The following is a 13322-nucleotide window of genomic DNA, read 5'->3' on the forward strand; positions in this document are numbered from 1 at the left end:
CTGGTGGTGAGAGGGAGATTAGCATGAGTGATGTGTGGGAGGAGTGTACCTGTGTCCTGGAGGGGCTGGGTTTTCCCCACACCATGCTGGCTCCGCCCCCCTGTGGTGCGTCTAATGACCCAAGCCCTGCCAGTGAATAGAGAGGGTGGTTGAGGTAAAAAGAGTACTCAAGAACCAGCTGCGACTGGTTCCGCCCCCACTCTGCACCCTCAGACAAAGGGAAATACTGTATAAAAATGGGGCTGTGTCCCCACTGAGGTTGTTCTCTTCTAGAATCCTGTTTTACCACGAAGGACCTCTGCCCGCCTAGAAGGAGAAGAGACGCTGGGAGAACTGGCCTGCTGCTTGCCTTACTGAGAAAGGAGAGGAAAAGACTTGATAGGAAAAGACTTTGCTGCTTTGTGCTTAAACATTCTCCAAGGGCTTGACTGAGCTTGCCCCCTGACCTGAGCCACAGGACCATCTGGCTCAACCTGCCCTCTGCTCGTCTGCCGGTAATTAACCGGGATATCTACTACTGCCGGAGCTGTGACCTTGGTGCCCCCCAGCCCCTCCCTGAGGCCGTGACCGACTGTGTCTCCTCGTCCCCGCCGAGGAAGAGCTCCGCTCCGTTGAGCCGCTCTCCCCCGCTGAGGAGATCGCTGTGTTGACCGCCTGGGAAGGCTCGCTGCTGTGGTGCCCCCCAGCCCCTCCCTCAGGCCGTGACCGACTGTGTCCTCTCGTCCCCGCCGAGGAAGAGCTCCGCTCCGTTGAGCCGCTCTTCCCCCGCTGAGGGGATCGCTGTGTCGACCGCCTAGGAGGGCTCGCTGCGGTGCCTCACCCTCCCGCCAGAAATCCTGTGCCGGACTACAACAGACCCAGGGGACAGACCTCCGCTGGACGGACGCCTCGGGTGCCAGCCTCGCTCTGCCTGAGCCGCTGGGCACCTCGCCTCTGTCACCGGAGAAAAGCCGCCACTGAGACGGTCATCGGGCTCGTGGCCCGCAACGTTCCTTGACCCCCTTTGTTGTCTGCCCTGTTCCCAAGTGCCCCCCGGCCTGAAGATCCGCTGCGGTGCGAGCCGCCCTTTCCCGCTGACTCGCACCGCTCTCTCTGCCTGCCTTCAGCTCCGCGCTGCGAGAGCGCTCCAGCCCCTCCCGCTGGAATCCTTTAGCTGTCGGGTCCCGCAGGCTGCAATCTAAGCCCCGGCCCGAGTGACTGGGGCTGCGCTGGGTTCTTGGGCCTTCCCTCCCCCTGGATAGCCCTGAGGTCGGTGTCTCCCCCCGTGTGGGTCCCGTAGACCAGGGGGGCCATCCGCTGTCAGAGACCCGGCCGGGCCGATCGCGCCTCACGCGGGAAGCGTGAGACTTGGCAGGGCGTCGGGAATTCACACATCTGAGGCGCCGCGGAGTGCGGCAGAGTGCATAGCAGGACCCCGTAGGTCCTAAAGGGGTGGAAAAGTGCACAATCTGGGCAGAAACAGACAAGGAAGTAAGAGAACACTGTGAATACAACTTGAAGTAAGCACAGAACATTTGAGCTACAACTAAAAGAGGGCTTGCCTATTTACAACCTGTGGGCATACAGAAACGTTATTTGATCTTGTGATAAGTCTGTTCTAAAGAGTATATATAATTTTTACATAAAGAAGCGTATTTTTATATACTCACAGCCTGGTGTCCATTTGTGGGGGGATTAGTGTATTTACTGTGTGTGTGATTACAAATGCTTAACTAAACAACGCCTGGAGAATAGCCTTGTCTGCTCACGCCACGCACCTAGAGGGTGAGTAAGGGTCATTCTAAAGGGGTCATCCTTCGCCCTGACTTAGAGGAGAGGGTCCCTGCTTGTCACAAGTGCATACTTGCGCCAACCAGAGACCCCCAATTCTAACAAGGTTAAATAATATTATGTTGTACCAAGGTTCACATACAAAGGAACATAGCGCGTGCTAGAAGCATAATGTGCACATGTAATGCAGTGGCGAAAGCCTGTGTGCATGTACACTTAGTAATGAGCTCACTACAGTGCCCCAAAAGCCAACGCCAGGAGTCTGTAGGGCAGCGCTGTCCGCTGGCTCAGGCCTACATTATGGTCCAGCAGGTCCTTAAAATGAGACAGACATGTGACTGAATGAGGTCAGAGATCACATCATTACGCAGGGCAACATCGCTTGTTCGCACCTGCGCAGCCAGGCTGATACACCCCACCCCTCCCGCAGCACCGTGATCAACACGTGTCTGTAGGGAAGCGCTGGCCGCTGGCTCAGGCCTACAGTACGGTCCAGCAGGTCATTAAAATGAAACAGAGATGTGACTGAATGAGGTCAGATCACATCATTACAGACAGTCACATCCCTTGTTTGCACTTACACACCCAGGCTGATGCACCCCAGCCCCTTCCCCCACACTGTGCTCTATTGTAGGTCGTGCTCACCGAGGCTTCACTGCTCACCTGCCACCATTGTTGTGTCCAACGACGTGCCGGTGCAAGCTCCGAGTCCGGGGTACTTTTGTAGGGTGGGAGAGCAGGTTTCCAGTCGGGGACGGTGTCTTGATACCACGATGGAAGGCGTCTGAATGCCGAGGGCATCATCATGGGGTGAGCACCTGCTCCGCCCATTTTTGGTCAATTAGGTGTCTGAAAAGGGAGAAATAATTTAACGCTGGAAACATCTGGAGGTAAATGAAGGTTTATTTCAGGCTTAATAGAAAACACCAATTGAGTGCATCCTTCGTTTTTGAAGTACGATCTACCAACTGTTAGTGGTAATCGTGGTTCAAAGAGGAGTTGGAGTGAACAACAATACACAAGGTTAAATAATAATATGTTATAACAAGGATTCACATACAAAGGAACAGAGCGCATGCTAGAAGCATAATGTGCGTGTGTAATGCAGTGGTGGAAGCCTGTGTGCATGTACACTTAGTAATGAGCCCACTACAGTGCCCTAAAAGTCAACGTCACATGTCTGTAGGGCAGCGCTGCACGCTGGCTCAGGTCTACAGTATGGTCCAGCAGGTCCTTACAATGAGACAGGCATGTTACTGAATGAGGTGAGAGCTCACATCATTACGCACAGCAACTTCGCTTTTTTGCACCTGCGCACCCTGGATGATGCAGCCCACCCCTCCCACAGTACTGTGCTCAACACGGGCCTGTAGAGCAGCTCTGGCCGCTGGCTCAGGCCTTCAGTACGGTCCAGCAGGTCTTTAAAATGAGACAGAGATGTGACTGAATGAGGTCATAGATCACATCATTAAGCAGGGAACTTCGCTTGTTCGCACCTGCGCACTCAGGCTCATGCAGCCCACCCCTCCCACAGCACCACGCTCAATTGGAGCAGCTGTGCACCTAGGCCCCACTGCTCACCTGCTGTCACTGTTGTGTGTGCAGACACTACAAGCAGCAGTGTTCACAATTCAGTTGTAGTATTGATTACAGGATGGTGGACACCTCATGAATCCCTTTGGAAACACTACGGGCAGTAGGGTTCACAACTGATATCCAGTGTTGATTGCCAGGTTGGTGTACACCTCATGGATCCCTTTTTTGTATTGCGTATTGTGATATGCCAGGTGGATGCGGTCATATCACCTGAGGCAGTGTGGAAGAACTCGGACATGTGGTGTCGTCGATATCCTATTTATACGTACGCAAAGTGGGCTGGGCTTGCGTACACCAGGCCAGCGTAGGGGTGTGAATAATAGTTCTGTGGATCTGGGCATTGTTCAGTTCCTGCCTGGCCAGGAAGTGTAGTTATGTGTGTTTCTTTTGCTGTTTTGACGTCGCAGAATGCGCAATTTATAATAATGTACCATTTATCGGGAGGGCGGCAACTATTGCTAATGAGATGCTGTTCGAAAAGATTGAATGGCAAACATTACATGTCATTGTCAAGGTTGTGGATATGCGCAGACATGCATGTCAATGGTGTGCGGTATTATTGAAAGTGTTGCTATCCCGAAGCGTACACATGTGAATGTGCTCGGATGGAGGGAGGATCAGCAGTGAGGCTACGTCATACACAGTGATAACGCTAATTACAGTCAAGCAATGTATGTCAATCGTGAATCTGAAAGTCTCACATATGACACACTACTATATTGGTAAAGCCTGACACAGAGCGTACAGCAATACAAATCTACACATTACTGTTTACTGTTCGTCACATGTGATCTAGGATGTGCACTCTGCCCATGGCTGATGATACTCCTTAGAGCCCAGGCCGAAAGGCAGCACAATAATGAGCACACACACACATACACCAGGGGCATCGTGTAACACAATTTTTTTTTGATGTAACGTTTCAGATGCATGGCCATCACATGTGGAAGGCTTAATGTACAGACCATGAATATTAATCAAGATGATTGTTACATGTTGTGTGTAGTATAAGATATGTGTACACAGAAAAAAAACTTTTCAAAAAAGCTTTTTAAGGTGAAGTGGTGTCTCTCATCAAACGCAGTAGAGAGAATGACTAAAATGGGTGAGGTCGTCCAACTGTTACAATGGAAAATGTTATGAAGCAATCAAATCCTTTTTTTTAAGGTTATATGGCAATCGCGCACCGAGCGTGCGAGGAGGCCGCACCTGATGCGATTTTGAGAAAATATATTTATCATAATATAAGTTTATTACTGTTAGAAATATATAAATGTTTAAATATTTTAGATAATCGCTTGCTGTTATATAATGTTTAAAATTGATTAGATATACATTTGAGACAAAAAAAAGAGGGAATGGCGTACCCGGCGTGACACCATACGTCTGTGATGTAACACAGGGCCTGGTGGCGTGCACTCATCGCATACGCAACATGCAGCGAACGTGACCCGATAGGTACATGATGTAACGCATGGCTTGGTACTGCGTACCCGTCGGATACCAAAGTAGCAGCTGGGGCGACTTCATGCGTATATGATGTTCCGCGGGACGCGGTGTCACGAACCCGTCGGATACAAAATGCGCATCATTTACGTATTTAGCAATATGGTGGATCGGATTGGCGTCGTGATGGAGCTTGGTACGCTACCGGTATGGGAGTGCAGTTTTCTCAACAAAAAAAAAAAGAGATACATCATTTTTTGGGAAGATATAAAACATTACATAATTTTTAAAGTTAAAAAAAGAAGTATAATAGAGTTCCAACATATTTAAAAATATAATAGAAAAAATATCCATTTTATAAACATTAAAATATGAAATTAACATTTAAAAACCTTTGAAATTCACTGAAAAAACCATAGGTTTTACAGACGTTATAGTTAGGAATTAGCATTTAAACAACCTTAGAAATTCACTAAAAAAAACATAGGTTTCAGGGACGTTATGGTTAGTTGAACATTTGACTCATATAAAACCATAGAAATTCGCCTGTTATGAATAGTTGAGCTAACTATAACTCGCGCGCCCGCAATGCACTGATAATGACGTCACATATTACATCACTCATGACATGGTCAGTGACATCACTGATGACATCACTGATGACATCTCAAGTGACATCACTGATTACATCACAGGTGACATCATCCACGTGAAAATCTGATGCATATACTGATGCCCTAATATAAAGTTTGATACACGCACTCTTAAATACAGACTACTATTTTTGAAACCATACACACAACAATGCCAGATACTACATACCACCCACTATTTCCTAGGTCTGTATAGACATCCAGTCACTTAAACATGCAGTTACTCATCAATAAGGTACTATAATAAGCAATCATACACCTATACATACAGTAACACCCCCCTACTCATCCATAGAGTTACGCACACACCTAGTCAGTCATGCAAAAAATCAATCACATACCAATTTACTCATGTATACAGTTATACACACCAAATCGGTTATTTATACACACCACATCACTTATTTATGCACATACTAAAACATACAACCACTGATACAAGCAGGCACTCATTTATAAACACACTCTTTAAATAAGTTACTCTCACATATAGTCATTTATATATTCCAACACTCACATATACTGCCTTAAAACATATGTAGTTACTAACACATATACCACTGAGACATTCATTCACTCACCTAACACCCATACACACACTAACTCACCCATACAGCCCTTTCTAGATGGACTTTTGAATCCATACAACCAGGGAATAACCCACTCAGACATCTATGCACAGTCACACTTCCTACCACCCACCCACACAGACACTCAGGCACCCATACAGATACTCAGACAACAAATCAATAACCCATATAGACACTCATGTAGCTACTCACCAACCCATGCAGCCGCGTACACACCGAGAGACTAATACAGACTTACACACAGTTTAGACACTAACCCATGCATTCAGTAGGACACTTTCAATCGCTCACTTATACATTCAGTCACACACCTACTAAATAATCCATTCAGGCACTTGTAAATCCACTCATTCTTCAATACACCTTGGCATAGATATATATGAAAAATATTTAAACTTTCCAGAAACACACATTCACTGGATGATCTCATCAGTAATGTCATCAGTGATGTCATCAGTGAGGTAATTTGAGATGTCATCAGTGATGTCACACACCATGTCATGAGTGATGTAATATGTGATGTCATCACCAGTGCATTGCGGGCGCGCAAGTTATAGTTAGCTCAACTAAGTATAACAGGCCAATTTCTCAGGTTTTATGAGTCTAATGTCCAACTAACGATAACATCCCTGAACTCTATGTTTTTTTAGTGAATACATGTATATATATATATATATATATATATATATATATATATATATATATATATATATATATATATATATATATATGTTTAACTTTTTTAAATAAGTATAATTGTTAGGTCTGTTTAAATAAACAATACATATATTCTATTTTTATGATACTAATGTTATTATTTAAGATATTTAATATTTACAGTTTAAACGTACACATATTTAAAAAACAATATTTTATACATCCATATTAGTGAAAATACTTTTTTCGATATTTTTGTTCTTACTATTAGAAGTACAGGAAGACGAGATTTTTGACTTCGATATTTTTGTCCCAATACTTTTGTAGTATGTTATTTTAGGATGCAATGTTTTGCCAGTGAACCCATCAAACATTGCATGGCTGTACTGGTGCTACATGTAGATATCTCATAGGTCAAGGGTGAGTTACGTGCACAGTTTAGAATTTACCTTAGCGGGTCGGTAGGCACCACTCCTAATACACAGCTATCAAGGCCTGTTCAGACTATCGATTCCTATAAAACACAAAAGGTATGTGCTGCCAGCACAGCATTCCTATCACTTAACTCCTGGCAAGGGCTGTATCCCTCTGCCAATGTGGCGCTAGCAGTCTTACAAGAGTGCTTTACCTTGAGATTGGCCTAGATCATGGCGCACATGCATGGTTGGTTTGCCCATGACCAAAAATCAGTACCAGGGGTCCAGCTATCCATGCAGCTAGACCTCTGGGGGATATATCTGTCAAAACGCAGGGGAATTTTCTGCCCCAACAGATACCCCTTCCATATTAAACTGCCCTAAACCAACATCTAACCTGGATAGATTGGGTCGTAAGATCAGCAAAGCAGGGGGGAAAGGCCATCTACATTCCCGTTGCTCAATCCGACTCTGTGCTGCACCACAGAATCTGTCCCTTGCTACAAAATAGACTATATCAACTACTTGAAGTTCTGACTCCTCATTGCCATCAACCGTCTGCGGGGGCCTTTGTTACATTATCATTACACTCCTACAAGTGCGACAATTTGGACTATTTCAGGCCTCCAAAGCTGTAAGAATGGTTTGGACTGTAGCTAATAGTCATTTTGAATGTATATTCAATTAATAATTAAATGTTGTTGAGGTCATCTCTAAATTAGTCAAACAGCACAACCTTGTGATAGACTGTCACAAGCACTGATGTTGACAATTAAGTGCAGGTACCGTGCACCAGAAAACACAGGCTCAAATTAAGCACTGGCTTGCGCTACAAACCTAGTGCCAAACAAGTAAGGGAAGAACTTCTTCAAGGCCCATGCTATTATAAAGCACTCCATCTCTACGGCCGCCCAATTTTGTTCCCTGGGTAGAAACCTATTGATTCCTTTAAAACACAAAATGGGTGTGCTACCACCGCCTCACTCATGTCACTTAAGTCCTGGCAAGAGTAGTAGCACATGCTTCTATGAGGGTAGTTCTTGGGGCATCCCTCCCGGTTCTAACGAGATCTCCTTACCATGCGACAGGCTTAGGTCATGGTGCATGCTTATGATCCATGTTTCCGCATGATTAAAAATCAGTACCAGGGGTACAGATCACTATGCAGCTGGAACCCAGGAGTCCATGTCCGACACCATGCAGGGGACTTTTCTGTTCCAACACTGCCCTACCAATGGGAAATAAAATGTTTCTAATCCATACTCTAGCCATCTAGTGCAAAACCCCTCATCCCCGGCTTCTTGCACCAGTGACATCAATGAAAGAACAAGGTTGTAAGCAATGGGAGCTCAGAGTGGTCACTAGGACACGTGAGGGTTCAATATGTCCACTTTGTCTAGCATGTTATTAAAGTCATGTGACTCCAGTCATTTTTCGAGTATGGGCCAATCGACTGGTGCAAACTACCACTCAGAAATGCAGGCCTGAAAAAAAGAGGCAGTTAAATTACCACACCAGCTAGAATCAGAAAGGTTCAATATATTGCTTGGCTGTATATTTCATTAAACATTAGCAAAAATATTGATTGATAGTGAAAAGCTGCTCAGTAAGAAAAAAAACCACTGACAATGTGAGTAGAAGCAGTAGAAAATGATCTGTACATTGAACACTTACATTACAGGTGACCGCAAAACAGATACACACATTCAAGCATACACACAGACACTCACAGATATCCACATACCTACACACACAAAAATACACCCAGACACTCGCACATATACATACAAACACACGCAGACACACACACACATTCAGGCACATGCACAAATACCTACACACGTGCACACAAACACACCCCCAGACACACACACACAGACACACCAACACACACAGAAACACACAGGCACACTCGCATGCACAGACACGCACATGTACACATACAGACACACACACAAGTGTACACAGACTACAGACACAGACAGGAACATCCACACAAAAAACTGTTAAAATGTGCGCAGCAGCTGTTATCGGTGTGCAGCAAGTAAGCATCTACCTGCTCCTGCAATCCAAGAGCTAGCGGTTTGTGAAAATCTTTTGAAACAGAAAAGTCAAGGCGCTCGGCAGTGCAGTTTCTTGCCTTCTGTCTACCATGCTGCGTTTAGGCTGGCCTAGCCGCAGAGGACAGAAAGGTGAAATCAATGGGAGCGAATATCCTATTCTACTGCTCCTGCTTAACCGAGTCAACCTCAGCGTCCAATGACTTATGTTAATAATGTGCAAAAATAAGGTGTCGCCAAATGGCATACACTCCTATCGCCACACATTGACAGTAGGCTGCCACACAGTCCCACCCCTTCCAAATAATGCAACATTTACTTCAGTAGTCAGAGAAAGTATCTGTGATGACGTGGCAGGTAGAAGCACGGCGGAAGGTATAAATAACATCATCTAACACCACAATAATTAAGCGATAAAGAACTACAACGCTCCTCGAGTGTCGCGTCGCTATCAGTTGTACGGGGAGTCATACAATGAAAACATCAATAGAAAAGCTTAATACTAATGTACACATTGATGAAAATGAAGTAATACCACTTGAGAAATGTGTACGTATTGATTACTTCCACTAAAAATGATCATTTAATACCGATATGCAATGCCAGTAATCCACCACGGTGTTTTGTAAATGCTCAAAATGAACTGAGCCAGCCCTGTTACAAAAGAACCTGTCATATTTCATTGACAGTCAAAATGGCCTGCTTCTGTTCTGGAACACAAAGCTTTTGCTCAGTAGCTGACTTCATTTAGTTATTTTCCCAGAGGTCACAGATACATTTATGTACAGTAACAAAAGAAAATGGCCTGCATGCTTTTAAGTTTTATTGATTTGTAAATGTAATTTCCTATGCTTCAGACGGCTAAGGTATTCAGCGCTCATATTTTTCTTTCAAGGAAAGAACTTATTAAGGTAATGGGTTTTGTAAGGGTTCTCGTGATGGCTGCTGCAACAAAGGTCAGTGTTTTGCTTAAGTCAGGTTACCAACACACCTGGTGGCATGCGTACACGTAAGCATGCCTCCTCACAACAATCTCACAACATATTGCAAGCTGAGAACACAGTAATTACATAGTGCATTTGATATTAGAAAATGATCCATTATGTTGCAAATTTTCATCAGAGATACATCTTTTTTTGAGAAAGCATTTTGTATACCCTAATGTTTTAATTTAGAACAAAAGCTCTGGCAGACAAAGAGTTTTCTGCAGCAGTTTCCTCCCGACTTGTTAAATGCTTGCATCACGGCGCCATTAAGGTATCCACGTTAAGTTTTAACACAAAAAATACTTTTATTTATTACCATAGTTTTGCACATGCGCCATGTTTTTATATATAGGCCAAGTTATGTCAAAAGTGGGTTTTTACTGTAGGTTAAGTTACACTCAGGGGCATATTCTCAAGAACGTGTGATAACCATTGCAAAAGTAACTTAATGCAATTTTCAACATCGCAGTCTATCTCGGGAAAATGACGGCGTGTTAACTAAGTATTCACAACACGGCGGTACCATGCGATAGTCTCCAGATAACGCATCAAATGGCTGCGTTAAAATCAACGCCACGCCGCAAAAATGCAAAACACGAATGCAAAAACAGCTGCGATGAGGCCAATCACAATATAAAAATCATCAAAAACCAGCGACAGGCCTGCAATTCACATGCGTCTGGCAAGAAAAATCACCATAAAAGTAGAAAAAAACAGACAAACAAATGCCAAACAACAGCGAAGCACAATAGATGTTGCCGGAGGAAGTTCAGAGGAGAACTAGAACCCCACAAGCCCCCCGGAGGACCTGCCTGAGATCTCGGGGTCAGGGAAGGCCAAGGAGAAGAGTAGGAAGAAGAGGTTCAGTCCACCGGAAAACAGGATTCAGATAACAGAGGTAGTAGAACACCATCAACAACTGTTCGTCACCTCCACTGTGTCATTGGCAACCAAAAATGGTCTATGGCAGTCCATTGAGGACAAGGTGAATGCAGTGGGAGTGCTGAAGAGGACAATGGAAGGGGTCAAGAGGCGCTGGAATGATGTCAAGTGCAAAACCATGCTGAAACTCACCAATAACCGGAAGGCAGCAATGCAGACTGGAGGTGGGAGTCCTGCGCCACAGGGCGAGCTGGACGATATAAAGGAAATGGTGTCCACAGTCATCAGTATGGAGACAGTGGCAGGAGTTGGAGGACCGGACACTGTTCAACATGACCCGACACAACAGCACCAGGGTGAGTAATGACCAGGGACTGGGAGAACAGCACACATGCCCAATTGAGCTGAGCACATCTGTGGACAAACCAAGCCCCAGACCCCCAATTCTCACCAAGAGACTAATGTACCCAAGTATGCAACATCTCAGCACTGTATAAGCCCAGAAGTCAAAGGCACATTGCATGAAATAGAGAAGGGGCAGCAAAATCAGAGCTGCAGGGGCGACTCCCCCGAAATGCAGAAAACACACATGACATGCAGAGAACATCAACACTGGCAACAATGTGGTACAAACCGCAACACGTCTACAACAGAACAGAGGACACAAATGGTGCATACTGGGTGTAGCTACTGGCCAATCACATTTGGCATTGCCGGGAAATGTGAGTTGATAATGTACAAGTACAAACACACACACACGTCATGTTGTCAAAATGTCCACTGTCCCCCATTAAATAGGCAGCTCCTCCAAAACAGACACAATGTACTCAGTCATGCAGTCTGTATGAAAACATGTACAATGCAGCAACATACATGTGGACACATTGTTAAACTGTATCTCCCCTTCACATTGCAGAGGGAGAATCAACACCTCCTGCACATGCCCGACCCTCTCTCTCTGATGACAAAGAGGACCACCACAGGTTCGACTCGATGCACTCCAACAGCTCGTGGAGAGCCTCTGCAGCCCGCTTCCAGGTGCTGGGCAGCCCAGCTGTATCAAGAGGACCCCACCCCCTGCACAGATCACATAGCAGGCGGCACCCACCACCACTGCTGCCTCCGAAGACCCCCACAAAAACACATGGCCTTCCAACGCTTTGTGTTGGGGTGCCTGGAGCAGCTGGCTGAACAGGTGAGGGTGGGCTTTGACCGCATGGCAGATAAACTAAATGCCATACATGGGTGTCTAAGTCACATCTGGGACCACTCACGGTCCCTAACGGACACCCACAGTCCGCTCCCTGCCCTCCAACAGACCATGGCTGACATAACTGGAGCCCTGACTCAGAGAATCAAACAATTGTCCAGTCAGAGTGGCTCTAGCGATGTCACACAGGAGTTGGTAAACGTGCAGAAGTAATGGAGACCATGGAGCGAGTGGAAAGAGCGGCTGCCATGGCTGCACACCAAGGAGTGGTAGCTGGGTTCCTCAATGAACTCAAGACCATCCTCATGGCATTGCTGCCACAAGGCCTGGCGCTGGTGCATGGGGCTGCTACCACTACATCCACATCTCTGCATCCTGAAGTGTCAGTGCCACACATTGTGGCAGACATTCCAACTCCGGCCCTGAGGTGTCACTGCCACACAGTGAAGGAGACATGTGAGGCACATGAAACAGCAGAGGATGAAGATGCGTACGACTCTGCCTTACTGGTAAGAAGGAAGCAGTAGCATTAATCTCCACCATATGGCCTGTTTCTGCTTGGTTCTGCCCTCTGCATCATTACCTTCCACTGTTCACTGATACACTTTGCGACACTCACCTTGGACCTCAACATGGACTGCCATATTCTGTTTGATCGCCATTGACACAGCATTCAGACTGTGGACTGAACTCTTCCCTTTCCTCTGGACTTGCCTTTCCCTGAAGTACTCTGGCTGGCCCTCCACGGGCCAACATTGTCATGTGGGGTTTGCACTGCCATGTAATCTCAGTGAATTTCTCTTGAGTCCATGTGGCTCATGTCGTTGTACTTGGGTCACAGGGTGACACATTGCTATATGTGGTCCAGGCGGCGCAGACACAACAATAGGGACACACGCATTAGTTACTTCCTTGTCCAGCCTTGTATGAACCATGCCCAGAGCCCCGGGGTCATTGTTCACACCCTTACGCTGGACTGGCATACGCCAGGCCAGCCCACTCCACTTATGCTCACAGGTGGGGACGGAAACACTACATGTCCCAGGTCTACCCTGT

This window comes from Lissotriton vulgaris, chromosome 8 (assembly GCF_964263255.1).
Source record: "Lissotriton vulgaris chromosome 8, aLisVul1.2, whole genome shotgun sequence".
Classification (NCBI taxonomy): Eukaryota; Metazoa; Chordata; class Amphibia; order Caudata; family Salamandridae; genus Lissotriton; species Lissotriton vulgaris.